Here is a 17,360-nt window from a genome sequence, read left to right on the forward strand (position 1 = left end):
TTATTATACAATCTTTCCCATGCAATTAATTTCTTTATTCTTAATTCACCTAATTTACCTGTAATGGCCATTATGAAAATCACAAAAACATGTATTGATTTTCACCTAGTCATCTGTGTTTCCAGCAGATTTAAAGAAATTCTTTAGAGAACTTTATAGCATTAGATATAACATAATCTCTTCAAATATTTTTTGCTCAGTTTTCCCTTCTTTCTTTGAGACTTTTCAATGAAATGCTCCCCAAAGCCATGAAGGAAAGAACAGGTTTTATTTGATTTCCTCTGTGATATGTAATAAATTATACCAGTCTATTAAAATTGCAAGTCATAACTTATTAGTAGATTTGTAAATGAATTTAGTTGAGTACACACAATTTATTAAAAAAAGAAAATAAACTTTGATTTTTAAAAATTTATATGTTTATTTATTAAGGCACAATGTAAACTATACATTATTATGGATTAAGGTTACAAAACATTTCAAAATTTGCCTTTGGATTCTATATTTTGAGATGATGTGTATATTATTGTATTTAATTTAATTTATTTTTTAACTTTTACTGAGTTTATTAGGGTGACATTTGTTAGTAAAATTATATGTTTTATCTGTACAATTCTATAATACATCATCTGTACATTATATTGTGTGTTAACCATCCCAAGTCATTTAACTTATATATAATTTATTTGATTTTTTTCTATTCCTTTCTCTGCTCATTTACATTTTTTTTCCAGAGTATAGTCATTTTTCCCTCACCCCTTATTGGATATTTCATTGGCAAACATCTTCTCTTAATCAGTAGGTTGTCTTTTTGTTTTGTTGGTTCCTTTACTGTGCAAATTAGTTTGAAGTAGTCCCATTTGTTTATTTTTTTCTTTTGTTCCCTTTGCCCAAATAAATATTTCAGAAAAAGGTATGACTAGAAGCAATGAGAGTTCACTGCCTATCTTTTCTACTAAGAATTTTACAGTTTTGTGCCTTATATTTAAGTTTTTAATTTATTTTGAGCTTATTATTATATATGGTATAAGAAAGTGGTCTAGTTTCATTTTTTTTTGCTTATACTTATCCATTTTTCTCAGCACCAGTTATTGAAGAGATTATCTTAAACCCATTGTACAGTCTTTGAGATAAAATCATTTTGAGTGACAATTTTAAAGCTTTCTTCATTTCTATAATATTCAAGTATAGATTACTCCAGTCCAACCATGAGAAAATCATAAAGCAAATCCAAATTGATATTTCACCAAATACCTAACCAGTAAACTATCAGTGTCATTAGAAACAAGGAAATTGTAAGAAACTATGGCAATTAAGAGAATTCTAAGTAGACATGACATACAATGTAATAGGATATTCTGAATGAGATCCTGGAAAAAAAAATGAGATTAGGTTAAAAATTACAGAAATCTGAATAATGTATAGTCTTTAGTATATAATAATGTATCAATATCAGTGTTTTGTTATGATGATTGTGCCATAATCATGTCTAACTTGTATATACATGTGGAGTACTGTATACAAAAACATTACTTTCTCTGCAACATTCTTGTAGATCTAAATCTAATCTAAAATAAATTATAGATGTTTCTAATTTTAATTAAATACAAGTTATATAATTCACTTCTTTAATATTAATGGAAATCACAGAAATTAAGTCCAAATATTTTATGACGGTGTTCACTCCAACAGCACACATACTAAAATTGGAACGATACAGAGAAGATTAGCATGGCCCCTGTGAAAGGTGACACACAAATATTTTATGACATTTTAAAATAAAATTTTTTAGCAAATAAAATTTTTTTAGTTTTCATATCAGTTCCATAAAATAAGAATACTCTTCTCTGGTCAAAATTATAATATCAAGTTTATTGGCAGATCTTTGAGTTGAGTGTGTGTGTGTGTGTGTGTGTGTGTGTGTAATTGTGGGTATGGTATATCTTAATGATACGCTTGCATTATTAGATTTTCGGGAAACAGCAATGATCTTTGAATGATCACGTGAATCTCAGGCTTCCATGCCTGTAGTGAAGTTCCAATAGTCAACTTGGAATTATGATCACTTCCTTCTAAAACTAGAGCATGCTTTCAATGGAATTCCCTTCTCCGTATTTGCATAAACTAGTTTCTTATTGAGAGGAATGAAAGTAAAAGTATGAAGGCAGAACTCTGAGGTAGTGCTAGTCAGATAAATAGCTTGGAACCTCCCTGATGTGTAGTTCCAGGGAAAAGAGAAGGAAACTTATTGAAAGTCACTATGGTTTGTGGCCTTTCCCCCCATCTTTAGCCTATGCTTTAGCTGATATCATAGCAATTCTTTTTCTAGTCCTTCAGCTCTAGGTTTACCAATTTTTGTTCCCTACTATTTGATAGAATTATAAGTTCAAATTCTTATTCCAGTAGCATGATTTTTGCTAACAAAACACAGATTAAAATAGTCCCCGAGAGTGACGTCACAGAAATGGCGCCGTGAGCAGCGTGTCCGACAGATCTCCCCTAAATCATAACAAATTTATCAACTAGAAACAGAAAAATTTATCCTCGGAGCATTCCGGAGTTCCACACAAACTAAAAGCAAAAGGACTGTTATCACTTGAATCTGAGAGACGAGGGTGTGGAGGAAGCTACCGCAGGGACGTTCATTCAAGCTGCAAGGGAGTGCGCCTGTGGTGAGTCAGCCCACACTCGGGAGCCGCGAGCAGCCGCGGGCACGCGCCCGGTCCGGTTGCAGAGCGAGCACCGCCCACACTCGGGAGCAGAGCATCTAGCAGCTGCAGGCGCGCACCCGGTCAGATTGCAGAGCGAGCACCGCTAACGTTCCCAGCGGCCCGCACACTGGAGTGAAAGTCACCAGCCACCGGTGCCCGGAGCACCCCATTCGCACATGTGCCCTGGGCATTCCATGCACCCAGAGCGCCCAACTGGCCCGCACACCCAGGGTGCCCCATTATCCTGCGCCTGGTGCGATCCAGCCGCCAGCGGCAGGGCGAGCGGGAGAGGCACCAGGGTGGTCTTCCCTACTTGGGAGATTCTCTCTGTGGGCGGGGCACCTCACCCAGCCATTCAAGCTAACAATCAAGCGTGGGGGGGGGGGGCGCGCGCAGGCAGCCTAAAATACCTTCGGGAGCACAACTGCGACCCAATCACTGAAATTAGCTTAACCCATGAAATCTGCGCACCCTCGGTTCTAATTGATAAGATCTCTTTTAGTTCAGCGACCCAAGACAAGAGGCGTGATATTTTTCAGTGCCTCTCACTAAAGGGGCGGGGGCAACTTATGATTGATAGAGCCTCCATATTCAGGGATAAACGCTAACAAGAAGGACTTGGCAGATAATAAGATCTATACTACTCTAGTCACAAGCAGAGACTAGTGCCTCTTTTTCCCAGCCAAAACAGGCTACAAAGTGTGGAAAGCCTTGGTTGAGAGGTCCAACTGAATGCTAGGCACTGAACAGTCACCTTGACAACAATTGACTCCCACCCCCACCTGATTACACTGGAGGCTCTGACTGCCAGAGCCTTTCCCAAAGCCTTGCACTGAGTGGGGATAGAGTGGGGATTTCCCAGCTCTTTGAGCCTCTTACTCCCCAGGCAGAAGCAGTTGCAGCCTTATAGCTGGATCACCAGGCTGCTAATTCAGGAAGGGGGGACTAGGAGAGAGACTCCAGGAAAGCAAACTCTCTCATCGTTGGACCCTGGAAAAGCCAACAAGCCTTGACTACCAGCAAGACTAAAGCCAATTATATGACATTGCCATAGAATCCCATCAACTGCAAATCCCTACCTAAGTGTGACACAGGGGCAGAGCCTGGGGTACAGAGTCACCGACCAGGAAGAGGGAGAGAAAAGAAAAAGGAAGAAGTTAACCTCTCAAAATCAAGAAAAATCCACAGACTTTACAACTTGTTCCACTAATTTTTTTGTTGTTGTTGTTTGTTTCTTCTATCTTATTGCCTTTATTTCCTCCACCTCGGTCCTTCTATTCTCTGCCCATCTTATGCTTCCCTTTTCTTGAACTACACTACCCAATAAAATTTTACATTTTATTTCTCTTCTTCATCCTCACCCTCCTTTAATGTTAAGGTTATACTCCAAACCACTTAACTCTCACTCTCTCCTCTTTTGTTTTGTTTTTTTTTTTTTTTTTTTGCTTTATTTTGTTTTTTTCTCTTCCTTTTTTATTTCTTCCTTCGTTTTTCTCTTTTTCTTATTTTTTCCTTTCTATTCGTTTTTTCTTTTCTCATTTTACTTTCCTCCCATTTAATCCTCAATCACGAACAAATTAGTTAATTTGGGACTCAAGGCCTTTTTTGGCTTTATTTTTCTTTTTTGCTTTTGTTTTTGTTTTTTTCTTGTTTGTTTATTTTTGTGGCATTTTGGGTCCTCCCAACCCAAGGTCTCCATTGTATTTAGTCTTCGCTCCACTTAATACAACAGATTTTTACTTATTATTTTTATTTTTTTCTTCTTTATTATTCTTTTTTTGGTCCTTTCTTCTGGTTCCCTCTTATCCCTCTCATTATATCTCTTAGTTGACCATCACTTACAAGCAAATCATCTTATGCTTGTCTAAAATTTTCTTCCTTTTTTTTTTTTTGCATTTAGTAGGTCCCTACTCCCTTTTTTTGCCCCTTGAACTCTTCACCCCAAATCAGGCCCTTCATTATAGGCACGATATTTCCCTGAGGAGGGGAGAGGAGGGAAAGAGAAGAAAGAAAAAAGGGGGAAATAATAAATTATTACTGTTTTTTTTTGTGGGGTATTTTACTTTTTTTTCTTTTTTTTACTTTTTACTCTTTATTAATTCTAATTAGTGCTATCAACAAGACACCCTCAGATGCCAATAAGAAAGAGGAAATCGAATATTATGGATACAAAAGAAAGAGAGGTAACACAAATAGATGTGGAAAAATCTATGGAGAAAAGACTTAACATATCGGAAGCCTTGGAGCTAAATGACAGAGAATTTAAAATAGAAATCTTAAAAATACTCAGAGAGATACAAGAAAACACAGAAAGGCAATATAGGGAGATCAGAAAACAACTCAATGAACACAAAGAATATATTACCAAGGAAATTGAAACTATAAAAACAAATCAAACAGAAATGAAAAACTCAATTCACGAGCTGAAAAACAAGGTAACAAGCTTAGCTAACAGAACAGCCCAGATTGAAGATAGGATTAGTGAAATAGAAGACAAACAACTTGAGGCACAACAGACAGAAGAAGAAAGAGACTCAAAAATAATAAAAAATGAGAAAGCCCTACAGGAATTGTCTGACTCTATCAAAGAATAACATAAGAATAATAGGTATATCAGAGGGAGAAGAGAAAGAAAAGGGAATGGAGAATATACTCAAACAAATAATAGACGAGAACTTCCCAAGCCTGTGGAAAGAACTAAAGCCTCAAATTCAAGAAGCAAACAGAACACCGAGTTTTCTTAACCCCAACAAACCCACTCCAAGGTACATCATAATAAAGATGACACAAACCAATGACAAAGAAAAAATTCTCAAGGCAGCCAGGGAAAAGAAGAGTACAACATATAAAGGAAGGCCTATTAGATTATCATCAGATTTCTCAGCAGAAACTCTACAAGCTAGAAGAGAGTGGACCCCAATATTTAAAGCCCTGAAAGAGAGGAACTTTCAGCCAAGAATACTATACCCATCAAAGCTATCCTTCAAGTATGAAGGAGATATAAAAACATTCACAAATACAGAAAAGATGAGAGAATTTATCAACAGAAAGCCCCCACTCCAGGAAATACTAAAGGAGGTTTTCCAACCAGATTCAAAGAACAAAAGAAAAGAACACCACAAGTAACAGCTCCACCAAGAACACAATAAAACCAAACTTAAACTGTGACAACAAAGGAAAAAAAGGGGGGAGAGGATGGAGATTAACAGTAGCAAAGGACGATGAAGTGCAGAAATACTTATAAGATAGGGTACTACAATGAATATGGTAGGTACCCTTTTCATTACTTAATGGTAACCACCCTTGAAAAAACCACCATAAAAACACTTGACTTAAAAAAGGTAGCAACAGAGGAAAGAAGTATGGAACACAAACAAACAAAAACAAATGATAGAAAAACAAAAGAGAAGAATCAAACTAGATACAAAACTAACAGAAAGCAATTTATAAAATGGCAGTAGGGAACCCACAAGTGTCAATAATTACACTAAATGTAAATGGATTAAACTTACCAATAAAAAGACACAGAGTAGCAGAATGGATTAAAAAAGAAAATCCAACTATATGCTGCCTACAAGAAACACATCTAAGCAACAAGGATAAAAACAAATTCAAAGTGAAAGGCTGGAAAACAATACTCCAAGCAAACAACACCCCAAAAAAAGCAGGTGTAGCAATACTCATATCTAATAATGCTGACTACAAGACAGAAAAAGTACTCAGAGACAAAAATGGTCATTTCATAATGATTAAGGGGAAGCTGAATCAAGAAGACAGAACAATCCTTAATATATATGCACCAAACCAAGGAGCACCAAAATATATAAGACAGCTACTTATTGACCTTAAAACAAAAACTAACAAAAATACAATCATACTTGGAGACCTCAATACACCGCTGACGGCTCTAGATCGGTCATCCAAACACAGAATCAATAAAGATATAGTGGCCTTAAACGAAATACTAGAATGCCTGGATATGATAGACATCTACAGGACACTTCATCCCAAAGCGACAGAGTATACATTTTTCTCTAGTATACATGGAACATTCTCAAGAATTGACCATATGTTGGGCCACAAAGACAATATCAGCAAATTTAGAAAAATTGAAATTGTACCAAGCATATTTTCTGATCATAAAGCCTTGAAACTAGAATTCAACTGCAAAAAAGAGGGGGGAAAACCCACAAAAATGTGGAAACTAAACAACATACTTCTAAAAAATGAATGGGTCAAAGAAGAAATAAGCGCAGAGATCAAAAGATATATACAGACAAATGAAAATGAAAATACGACATATCAGAATCTATGGGATGCAGCAAAAGCAGTAATAAGAGGAAAGTTCATATCACTTCAGGCCTACATGAACAAACAAGAGAGAGCCGAAGTAAACCACTTAACTTCACACCTTAAGGAACTAGAAAAAGAAGAACAAAGACAACCCAAAACCAGCCGAAGAAAGGAGATAATAAAAATCAGAGCAGAAATAAATGAAATAGAGAACAGAAAAACTATAGAAAAAATCAATAAAACAAGGAGCTGGTTCTTTGAAAAGATCAACAAAATTGACAAACCCTTGGCAAGACTCACCAAGGAAAAAAGGCACAGGACTGAAATAAATAAAATCCAAAATGAAAGAGGAGAGATCACCACAGACATCATAGATATACAAAGAATTATTGTAGAATACTATGAAAAATTATATGCCACCAAATACAACAATCTAGAAGAAATGGATAAATTCCTAGAATAATACAACCTTCCTAGGCTGAGTCATGAAGAAGCAGAAAGCCTAAACAGACCAATCAGCAGGGAGGAAATAGAAAAAATTATTAAAAACCTCCCCAAAAATAAAAGTCCAGGCCCAGACGGTTATACTAGTGAATTCTATCAAACATTCAAAGAAGACTTGGTTCCTATTCTACTCAAAGTCTTCCAAAAAATTGAAGAAGAAACAATACTTCCAAACACATTTTATGAGGCCAACATAACCCTCATACCAAAACCTGGCAAGGATGGCACAAAGAAAGAAAACTACAAACCAATATCTCTAATGAACACAGATGCTAAAATACTAAACAAAATACTGGCAAACCGAATACAACAACATATTAAAAAAATAATACATCATGATCAAGTGGGATTCATCCCAGAATCTCAAGGATGGTTCAACATACGCAAAACGGTTAACGTAATACACCATATCAACAAAACAAAGAACAAAAACCACATGATCTTATCAATAGATGCAGAAAAGGCTTTTGATAAAATACAACACAATTTTATGTTTAAGACTCTCAACAAAATGGGTATAGAAGGAAAATATCTCAACATGATAAAGGCCATATATGATAAACCATCAGCCAACATCCTATTAAACGGCATAAAACTGAGGACTTTCTACCTTAAATCAGGAACAAGACAGGGTTGTCCACTCTCTCCACTCTTATTCAACGTGGTGCTAGAAGTTCTGGCCAGAGCAATCAGACAACACAAAGAAATAAAAGGCATCCATATCGGAAAAGAAGAAGTAAAGCTATCACTTTTTGCTGATGATATGATCCTATACATCGAAAACCCGAAAACCCGAAGGACTCCACAAAAAGATTATTAGAAACAATAAACCAATACAGTAAGGTCGCAGGATACAACATTAACATACAAAAGTCCATAGCCTTTCTATATGCCAACAGTGAAATATTAGAAAACGAACTCAAAAAAATAATCCCCTTCACGATTGCAACAAAAAAAATAAAATACCTAGGAATAAACATAACAAAGAATGTAAAGGACCTATATAATGAAAATTACAAAGTATTGTTAAGGGAAATCGAAAAAGATACAATGAGATGGAAAAATATTCCTTGTTCTTGGATAGGAAGAATAAATATAATCAAAATGGCCATATTACCCAAAGCAATATACAAATTTAATGCAATTCCCATCAAAATCCCTATGAGATTTTTTAAAGAAATGGAACAAAAAATCATCAGATTTATATGGAACTATAAAAAACCCCGAATAGCCAAAACAATCCTAAGGAAAAAGAATGAAGCTGGGGGCATTACAATACCTGACTTTAAACTATATTATAGGGCCACGATAATCAAAACAGCATGGTATTGGCAGAAAAATAGACACTCAGACCAATGGAACAGAAGAGAAAGCCCAGAAATAAAACCACATATATATGGTCAAATAATCTTTGATAAAGGGGCCAACAACACACAATGGAGAAAAGAAAACCTCTTCAACAAATGGTGTTGGGAAAACTGGAAAGCCACATGCAAAAGAATGAAACTCGACTACAGCCTGTCCCCGTGTACTAAAATTAATTCAAAATGGATCAAAGACTTAAATATAAGACCTGAAACAATAAAGTACATAGAAGAAGACATAGGTACTAATATCATGGACCTGGGTTTTAAAGAACATTTTATGAACTTGACTCCAATGGCAAGAGAAGTGAAGGCAAAGATAAATGAATGGGACTACATCAGAATAAAAAGTTTTTGCTCAGCAAGAGAAACTGATATCAAAATAAACAGACAGCCAACTAAATGGGAAATGATATTTTCAAACAACAGCTCAGATAAGGGCCTAATATCCAAAATATACAAAGAACTCATAAAACTCAACAACAAACAAACAAACAATCCAATAAAAAAATGGGAAGAGGACATGAACAGACACTTCTCCCAGGAAGAGATACAAATGGCCAACAGATATATGAAAAGATGCTCAGCTTCATTAGTTATTAGAGAAATGCAAATCAAAACTACAATGAGATACCACCTCACCCCTGTTAGATTAGCTATTATCAACAAGACGGGTAATAGCAAATGTTGGAGAGGCTGTGGAGAAAAAGGAACCCTCATTCACTGTTGGTGGGAATGTAAAGTAGTACAACCATTATGGAGGAAAGTATGGTGGTTCCTCAAAAAACTGCAAATAGAACTACCTTATGACCCAGCAATCCCTCTACTGGGTATATACCCCAAAACCTCAGAAACATTGATACGTGAAGACACATGTAGCCCCATGTTCATTGCAGCACTGTTCACAGTGGCCAAGACATGGAAACAACCAAAAAGCCCTTCAATAGAAGACTGGATAAAGAAGATGTGGCACATATACACTATGGAATACTACTCAGCCATAAGAAATGATAACATCAGATCATTTACAGCAAAATGGTGGGATCTTGATAACATTATAAGGAGTGAAATAAGTAAATCAGAAAAAAACAAGAACTACATGATTCCATACATTGGTGGAACATAAAAATGAGACTAAGAGACATGGACAAGAGTGTGGTGGTTACCAGGGGTGGGGGGAGGGAGGACATGGGAGGGAGGGAGGGAGAGAGTTAGGGGGAGGGGGAGTGGCACAGAAAACTAGATAGAGGGTGGCGGAGGACTATCTGACTTTGGGCGAGGGGTACGCAACATAATTTAATGACAAAATAACCTAGACATGTTTTCTTTGAATATATGTACCCTGATTTATTAATGTCATCTCATTACCATTAATAAAAATTTATTTAAAAAAAAATAGTCCCCAAAATTAGCAAAGGGGGAAATAAGTATAATAAGCAAAAATAACACATAGCTGGTAAATCCAAGGAAGTTAAAATCTCAGAATCATATTATAAATAAAAAAGAAAATTAGTTTATATTATTAATTGTATTTGATTGACATTTTCTCATAAGAACTTGTTGGTATTTTGATACTATTAATAGTTTGAACTATCTGAAAATACTGTTTTTATAGGTCAAAATGATTGAATGGTGATAATTCCATGTGGCTCAACTTCACAGATTATTGTCAATTAGAAAGAAATACTTACTTTTAAAAAGCAGAGGTAGATTAACACTTTCTTCTAGACAGCCTTCAAGTGGGAACTGAGCACATAGGGAATGATGCAAGAAAGTTCTGAGCAGTGTACTTGAGTGGAACATTAGTGAACTCAGACTGTAAATGGGCAATTAGGTCCAGGGGAAAAGCTTAAAAACTAAAGACTTTTCCAATTTAAAAGTACTTTCTTGCTGTCAAGCCTGAATGATTTCTTAGAATATAAGAGCATCATATGACTTTGGGAGAAATTGCATTTAATGCTGCCTTTTTTTTTCTGTAAAACTATGCTGAGTGAGACTCCACCTTTCCTTTCACTAAGAGAATAACAATACGATGGGTTCTGAATTTAATTAATATATGTCTAGTCCATGCAAGGAAGGGATGAAGGGTTTGGCTTCCAAAAAACATGTTCTGCTATAGTTTTTATTTTTATTATCTATTTAAGAAGGAATTAAAGAACACATGTTAGAGTACTTGGTTTTATTGTGTTAAGATATAAGAACTTAATTTAGCTTTATTTTCACTTTTATATTTTTCTAACTTTATCTAGGAATGAGAGATGTTTAAAGGGACAATTTTAGAAGAGTTGATTCTGGTATAATCATTGTGTGAAGTCTAGCAAGTGTTTATTTTAAAAAGTGGTGAGATTAATGTACTCTGAGAAAAATGTAATGAGGTATGCTAAGAATATTGCCTACTATAAGTCAAGAGAGAAAAAAATGCAGTTCTGAGAATGTAAATCCTCTCCTATAATTTTTAAAGCACTTATAATCCAGAGTCATTGCAGTGATTCAAACCAATATAGTCAATTTGGTAAATTTCTACCAAGTAGCAATGCTAAAAATAGGATAGAAGCAAAGGCAAGTCTCTTATAACAATATCAGACATAGTTTCTAAATTTCAAACTCTTTCATTAGTAATATTCTTTTAACTTCACCATATTCATGATCTATATATCCTAAGAACTACTTTTAGTTAAACGTGAACTTAAACAATTGATATTTTTCTGTTTAATTCTCAGATGCTTTCAATTTCACAAATCCAATCAACCTAATAGCTCCTTTGAGATTTTCAGTTTGGAAGAAGACCATATTCAGATAAAGTGATTAACTACATAATGATGATTAAGTGTAAATTCAACTAACATGTATATGTAATATTTATCCCATTTTTTAAAATTAAAACTCCTTATTCTGTATTTTAATTTATTTTTTCTCTTTGCATTTTATAATGAGTGTTTGAAGAATATTTACAGATACTTATTCTATATTAGATGAAATTGTTTCAGCTACAAGTAATGGAAATTTTAGTTTAAACTGTATTTAAGAAAATATATGAACTCATATTATAGGCAATCCAGATTTACGCCAGGCTCCTGGGATGTTTGATTTGGTTTCTAAAGGCTGTTATGAAGAGCCCACATAATTTCTCTGTCTGCTTTGCCACAACGGACTGGACTCAACTTAAAGATGGTTTACTTCATGAACATGAACTATCTGCTAGCAGAAACTGAGAAAACCAGCATTCTTGTTTTCACATCTGACAGCAAAGGCTGAATTCACTTCCTCAGATGTTCAAGGTAAGTAGTCGTACTTCATTGGCTTAAAGTTCTTAAACTTTTCCATCTATAAACTAAGCACCAGCAAGGTTTAAAAATTGTCATAATTGACTTAGATTAATATTTCGTGCGTAACAGATAATGATAAAACCAGTTTTAATAATTAATAAGGGGATGAGTTTTAGTAAAATGGTTTTTCACTTTTTCTTTTAAGGTTGTCAAATGAATGTACTTCCATTCACACTGAGACCAAGTTATGGTCTACAATTTCAGCTGGATTCCAATTACGATGTGATTATCCTCCATGTATTCTTATTCAGTACTTTCTCCGTTTCTCAGCAACAGCTTTGACAAGTTTTTAATCATCTTAACTCTTTAGCCCTTTCATGCCAGGCTATCCCTTCCTTCAAGTAATGGTACTGCCTGATCAGGCGGTGACACAGTGGATAGAGAAACTGACTAGGATGTAGAGGACACAGGATTGAAACCCCGAGGTCACTGGTTTGAGCACGGGGTCAATGGCTTGAGTATGGGATCATAAACATGATGCCATGGTCACTGGCTTGAGCCCAAGGTCACTGGCTTGAGCAAGGAGTCACTGATGTAACCTCCTGGTCAAGGCACATATGAGAAAGTAATCAATGAACAACTGAGATGGCACAACAAAGAATTGATGCTTCTCATCTTTCGACCTTCCTGTCTGTCTGTCCCTTTCTCTGTCTTTCTCTCTGTTTCTGTCACACAAAAAAAGTAATTTAACCTACTAGGAATAATAGAAAGAGCCAAAATAATTGAATTTCTTTCATTTTTCTAATTATTAATGCTATTATTTATTAGTACAACACTTATACCAAATTAATTTTACTCTTTGCTTATTTTTGTTCTACTTCAGGTATAAGATTTGCTTAATTAATTTAAGAAGATTAATCACTTTTTTATATTTCTCTCATATCTTTATCAATTTTATTATCTTACTCTTTTTTTTTTTTTTTCTTTTCTTTTTTTTTTTTTTTTTTTTTTTTTTTTCATTTTTCTGAAGCTGGAAACAGGGAGAGACAGTCAGACAGACTCCCGCATGCGCCCGACCGGGATCCACCCGGCACGCCCACCAGGGGCGACGCTCTGCCCACCAGGGGGCGATGCTCTGCCCATCCTGGGCGTCGCCATGTTGCGACCAGAGCCACTCTAGCGCCTGAGGCAGAGGCCACAGAGCCATCCCCAGCGCCCGGGCCATCTTTGCTCCAATGGAGCCTCGGCTGCGGGAGGGGAGGAGAGAGACAGAGAGGAAAGCGCTGCGGAGGGGTGGAGAAGCAAATGGGCGCTTCTCCTGTGTGCCCTGGCCGGAATCGAACCCGGGTCCTCCGCACGCTAGGCCGACGCTCTACCGCTGAACCAACCGGCCAGGGCTTATCTTACTCTTGTACAGTCATCCCTCGCCATATCACAGTTCACTTTTCACTGTATCACAAATTTTTAAATTGTATATATCTAATTTTGTATCACAGATTTTTCACTATATTGTGGGATTTTTGTGGTATATAGGTACAATATTTTTATATATTTATTATGTTAATTATTTTTGCAGTAAAAGAAGCATTCTATAGCCTAAAAAATTAAAAGCAGTATAAAAATATTAATTAAAATATATTAAAAGAATATTAAATCTAAATAAAACCTTAAAATATATAAACAATAAAATAAATATTGATAGAAGGTCGTTACTTTACAGATTTTCACCTCTGGCAGGGAGTTCTGGAACCTAACCCCATGACAGACATTTAACTGGCTCCTTAATTCAGCATATATAACAATAGCTAAAACATAGTGTTTACCAGATAGTATGCACATTTAGATGTATTAACTCAGTTAATATTTAGAACAAATTATTGGGTTAGGTGCTATTATTTTATCTTTCTTACAGAGCAGGGAACAGAGACACAATCTTATATAGCAGCTAGAGAGTGAGAGTTTGGAATTAAACCCAGAAATTCAGAATCAACAAGAGTCCATTTTTTTTAATTCCTACGTTATCCTGCCTCTTCTAAAATCAAACTTTTAAATTAGTTACCTTACTAAATAGATGTGAAACTGCAAAGCAAGATTATCACATGACAATTTTATGAAGGAAAGGGATGAGAATATATGCCACCATTTTTTACAGATTTGTTAAGGCATAATTTACATACCATAAAACTCATCAAGTATAAATTTGTAATTTAATATATTTTAGTAATTTACAATAGTGGAAACATCACTATTTTAAATGGTTTTAAAATATTCATGTTGTCCCCCAAATTTTTCTCATTATCCTTCCATTTTGAATCTTCTCTACTGCTTCAAGAGAATATAAATAAGAGGAGAATAGCCTGACCAGGTGGTGGCACAGTGGATAGAGCGTTGGACTGGGATGCCAAGGACCCAGGTTCGAGACTCCAAGGTCGCCAGCTTAAGCATGGGCTCATCTGGTTAAGGCAAAGCTCACCAGCTTGGACACAAGTCTCTGGCTAGAGCAAGGGGTTACTCGGTTGGCTGTAGCCCCACAGTCAAGGCACATATGAGAAAGCAATCAATGAACAACTAAGGTGTCACAATGAAAAACTGATGATTGATGCTTCTCATCTCTGTCCCTATCTATCCCTCTCTCTAACTCTCCCTGTCTCTGAAGAAAAAAAAAAAAGGAGAATAAAGATAGTAATATGAAGACAACTATTACTATACTACAGTGCTTATCAAGGTATGATTTGGCAGCCTTGAAGTTTCCCCAAATCTTCTCCAGTAGATTCACAGTGGCAAAATTATGTGTTCATAGTGAAGAGATACAGACTAGCATATACTGTAAAGAAATACTTGATGTTGCAAATGATGAATGCAATAGTAGATTTGGGAATCTATGTATTTGACCTCTATTAAGCAAGATGTTAAAAGGATTTCAAAAATGCAAAGCAGTTTTACTCCCTTTTCTGAAAAATATAGTTATTTTTCATGAAAAAAATATATTATTTGTGTTAATTTGTAATAGGTTCACTACTATTACTTTAAATAAATTAGTACATATTTTAAAATGTGTTTTAATTTATAACAGTAAGTATTCATTGGTATAAAGAACGTAAACAATAGCTCTTAGGAGTCTTCAGAAATGTTACAATATTTTTTTAAATTTTATTTATCCCTGGTTGGTTGGCTCACTGGATAGAGCATCAGCTCAGCAAGCAATTGTCCTGGTTTTGATCCCTGGTCAGAACACACATGAGAAGTGACCATCTGCTTCTCTTCTCCTTCCTCTTTCCTCCACCCGTTCCCTTTTCTCAACCAGTGGCTTGATTACTTTGAACACCGACCTCAGGTGCTGAGGATAACTTGGTTGCTTCCAGCATTGGCCCCAGACTGGGGTTGCTGGGTGGATCCTAGTTGGGGTTCATACAGGAATATGTCTCTCTATATCTATTCCTCTCACTTAAAAAATTATTGATTGATATTAGAAAGGAAAGGAGAGAGAGAAATATTGATTTGTTGTTCCACTTATTTATGCATTCGTTGGTTGATTCTTATATGTGACCTGATCAGGGATTAAACCCAAACCTTGGCAATCAGGATGATGCTCTAACCAACTGAGATACCCAGCCAGGGCTCTTTAGAAATTTTTATATTGAGTACCAATATTGTGTTTCATGCTGCTCACACAAAAGAGAATGACTGAGGTATGCTAACTATTTACCTTTTAACTTCCTTAGGTGGCCTTTCATAGGATTACTCAGAGAGATTTCTAATATGTTCACCATAATTTTTAAACCATAATAGTGATGTTTGTTTTATAACCTTAAAAAGCTTAAAATGAGCTCTAAAAGAGGATAGAGATATCTGTATTGCATTAAACCTAATCTCCAATAAATTAAGGTATTGTTGATGACAACAATCATAAATATTTTCTATGAAACAGATAAAGGCTATGAGGAGGAGTAATTAGTTATAGAGTTTATCTCAATTTCCATCAGATAGAGATGCCAGAAAGACTGAAGAGACTCACTATGAAAAACTGGAGTGACTTCAGAGTAAGGGATGAATAGATTTGCCAGTAATCTTCAAAAATAGAGATGCATTGTTTTGAGACAAAGAACTGTGGTCAGCAGAGCTCATAAGGAACATAAAATTTCACAAAAGTACCTCTTGAGACCCTTTCTGATAGATGGGATGGAAGCCAAAAATTCTTTGAAAAAGATTAAAAGATAGACTAAATGAAAAAAACAAAAATATCTGTTTAAAAGAATCAGAGAGATACTGAAGTCCCTGCAGATTATTGTGCTAAGTAAAATATGCTGGTCAGAAAAAGGTAAATACCACATGATCTCACTTATATGGGGAATCCAATGAACAAAATAAACTGATGAACAAAATAGAAATGAATATGGGGACATGGAAGAGACTAACAGTTGTCAGAGGAGAAGGGGTTGTGGGGGGTGGCTAGATAAAAAAAGGTAAAGGGATTAAGCAAAAACACACACACACACAAAAAAACAGATATATGTAAAACAAACACAGACAACAGTGTGGTGATAGCCAGAAGGAAAGAGGAGTAGGGGAAGGAAGAAGAGGGTAAAGGGGACAAATGTGGATGGGAAGAGTCAGTTTGGAGTGGGGAGCACATGTTGCACTGTGCAGATGAAGTTTTGTTGAACAGTACACTTGAAACCTATATGGTTTTGTGAACCAGTCACACTAATAAATTTAATAAAAAATTTTAAATTAATTAAACACACACACACAAAGAATGAAAAAATACAGCAAGATGAAATGTTAATTTTAAACTGCATTTTTCCAAATAAATTTGACAATTTCAGGTGCAAATATGGAACATGGAACTAAGATCTAAATGTTTCCCTCAAAAAGGACCATTGAGCATATTTAATTTTTCTCCCATCTGGTTACTGTGTTGTCCATTTTTATAGAAATCTGGAATGAAGGCCAGAGTGACTCCCTTACTTTACTCTCACTTTGAGCTCAGCATATTCCTATACTTTTGCAATGAAATTAAGTCATGTTACTTTTATTCCTCTAAATTATATATAGAGAGATCAACAATTAAAATTTTTAATTTATTTAGCTAGTCTTAGCTCTAAGACTGAGTAGTTTTCTAGTTTTAATCCAATAAGTTTCTAATTATTTTTGTCTCTGGTTTTATCAATTCTAATTTACATTTTGTCAGTATTTTATATTATCAGTAGAGATTTATTTTA

At 35.3% G+C, this 17,360-nt stretch overlaps 1 pseudogene; it reads left to right on the forward strand.

Annotated features, from left to right (window-relative positions):
* The first annotated feature begins 1,676 nt into the window (after window positions 1-1,676).
* On the forward strand, window positions 1,677-1,789 carry LOC136327960 (U6 spliceosomal RNA; annotated as a pseudogene).
* The last annotated feature ends 15,571 nt before the right edge of the window (window positions 1,790-17,360 follow it).

The sequence above is a fragment of the Saccopteryx bilineata genome, chromosome 2, assembly GCF_036850765.1.
Source record: "Saccopteryx bilineata isolate mSacBil1 chromosome 2, mSacBil1_pri_phased_curated, whole genome shotgun sequence".
Taxonomy (NCBI): Eukaryota; Metazoa; Chordata; class Mammalia; order Chiroptera; family Emballonuridae; genus Saccopteryx; species Saccopteryx bilineata.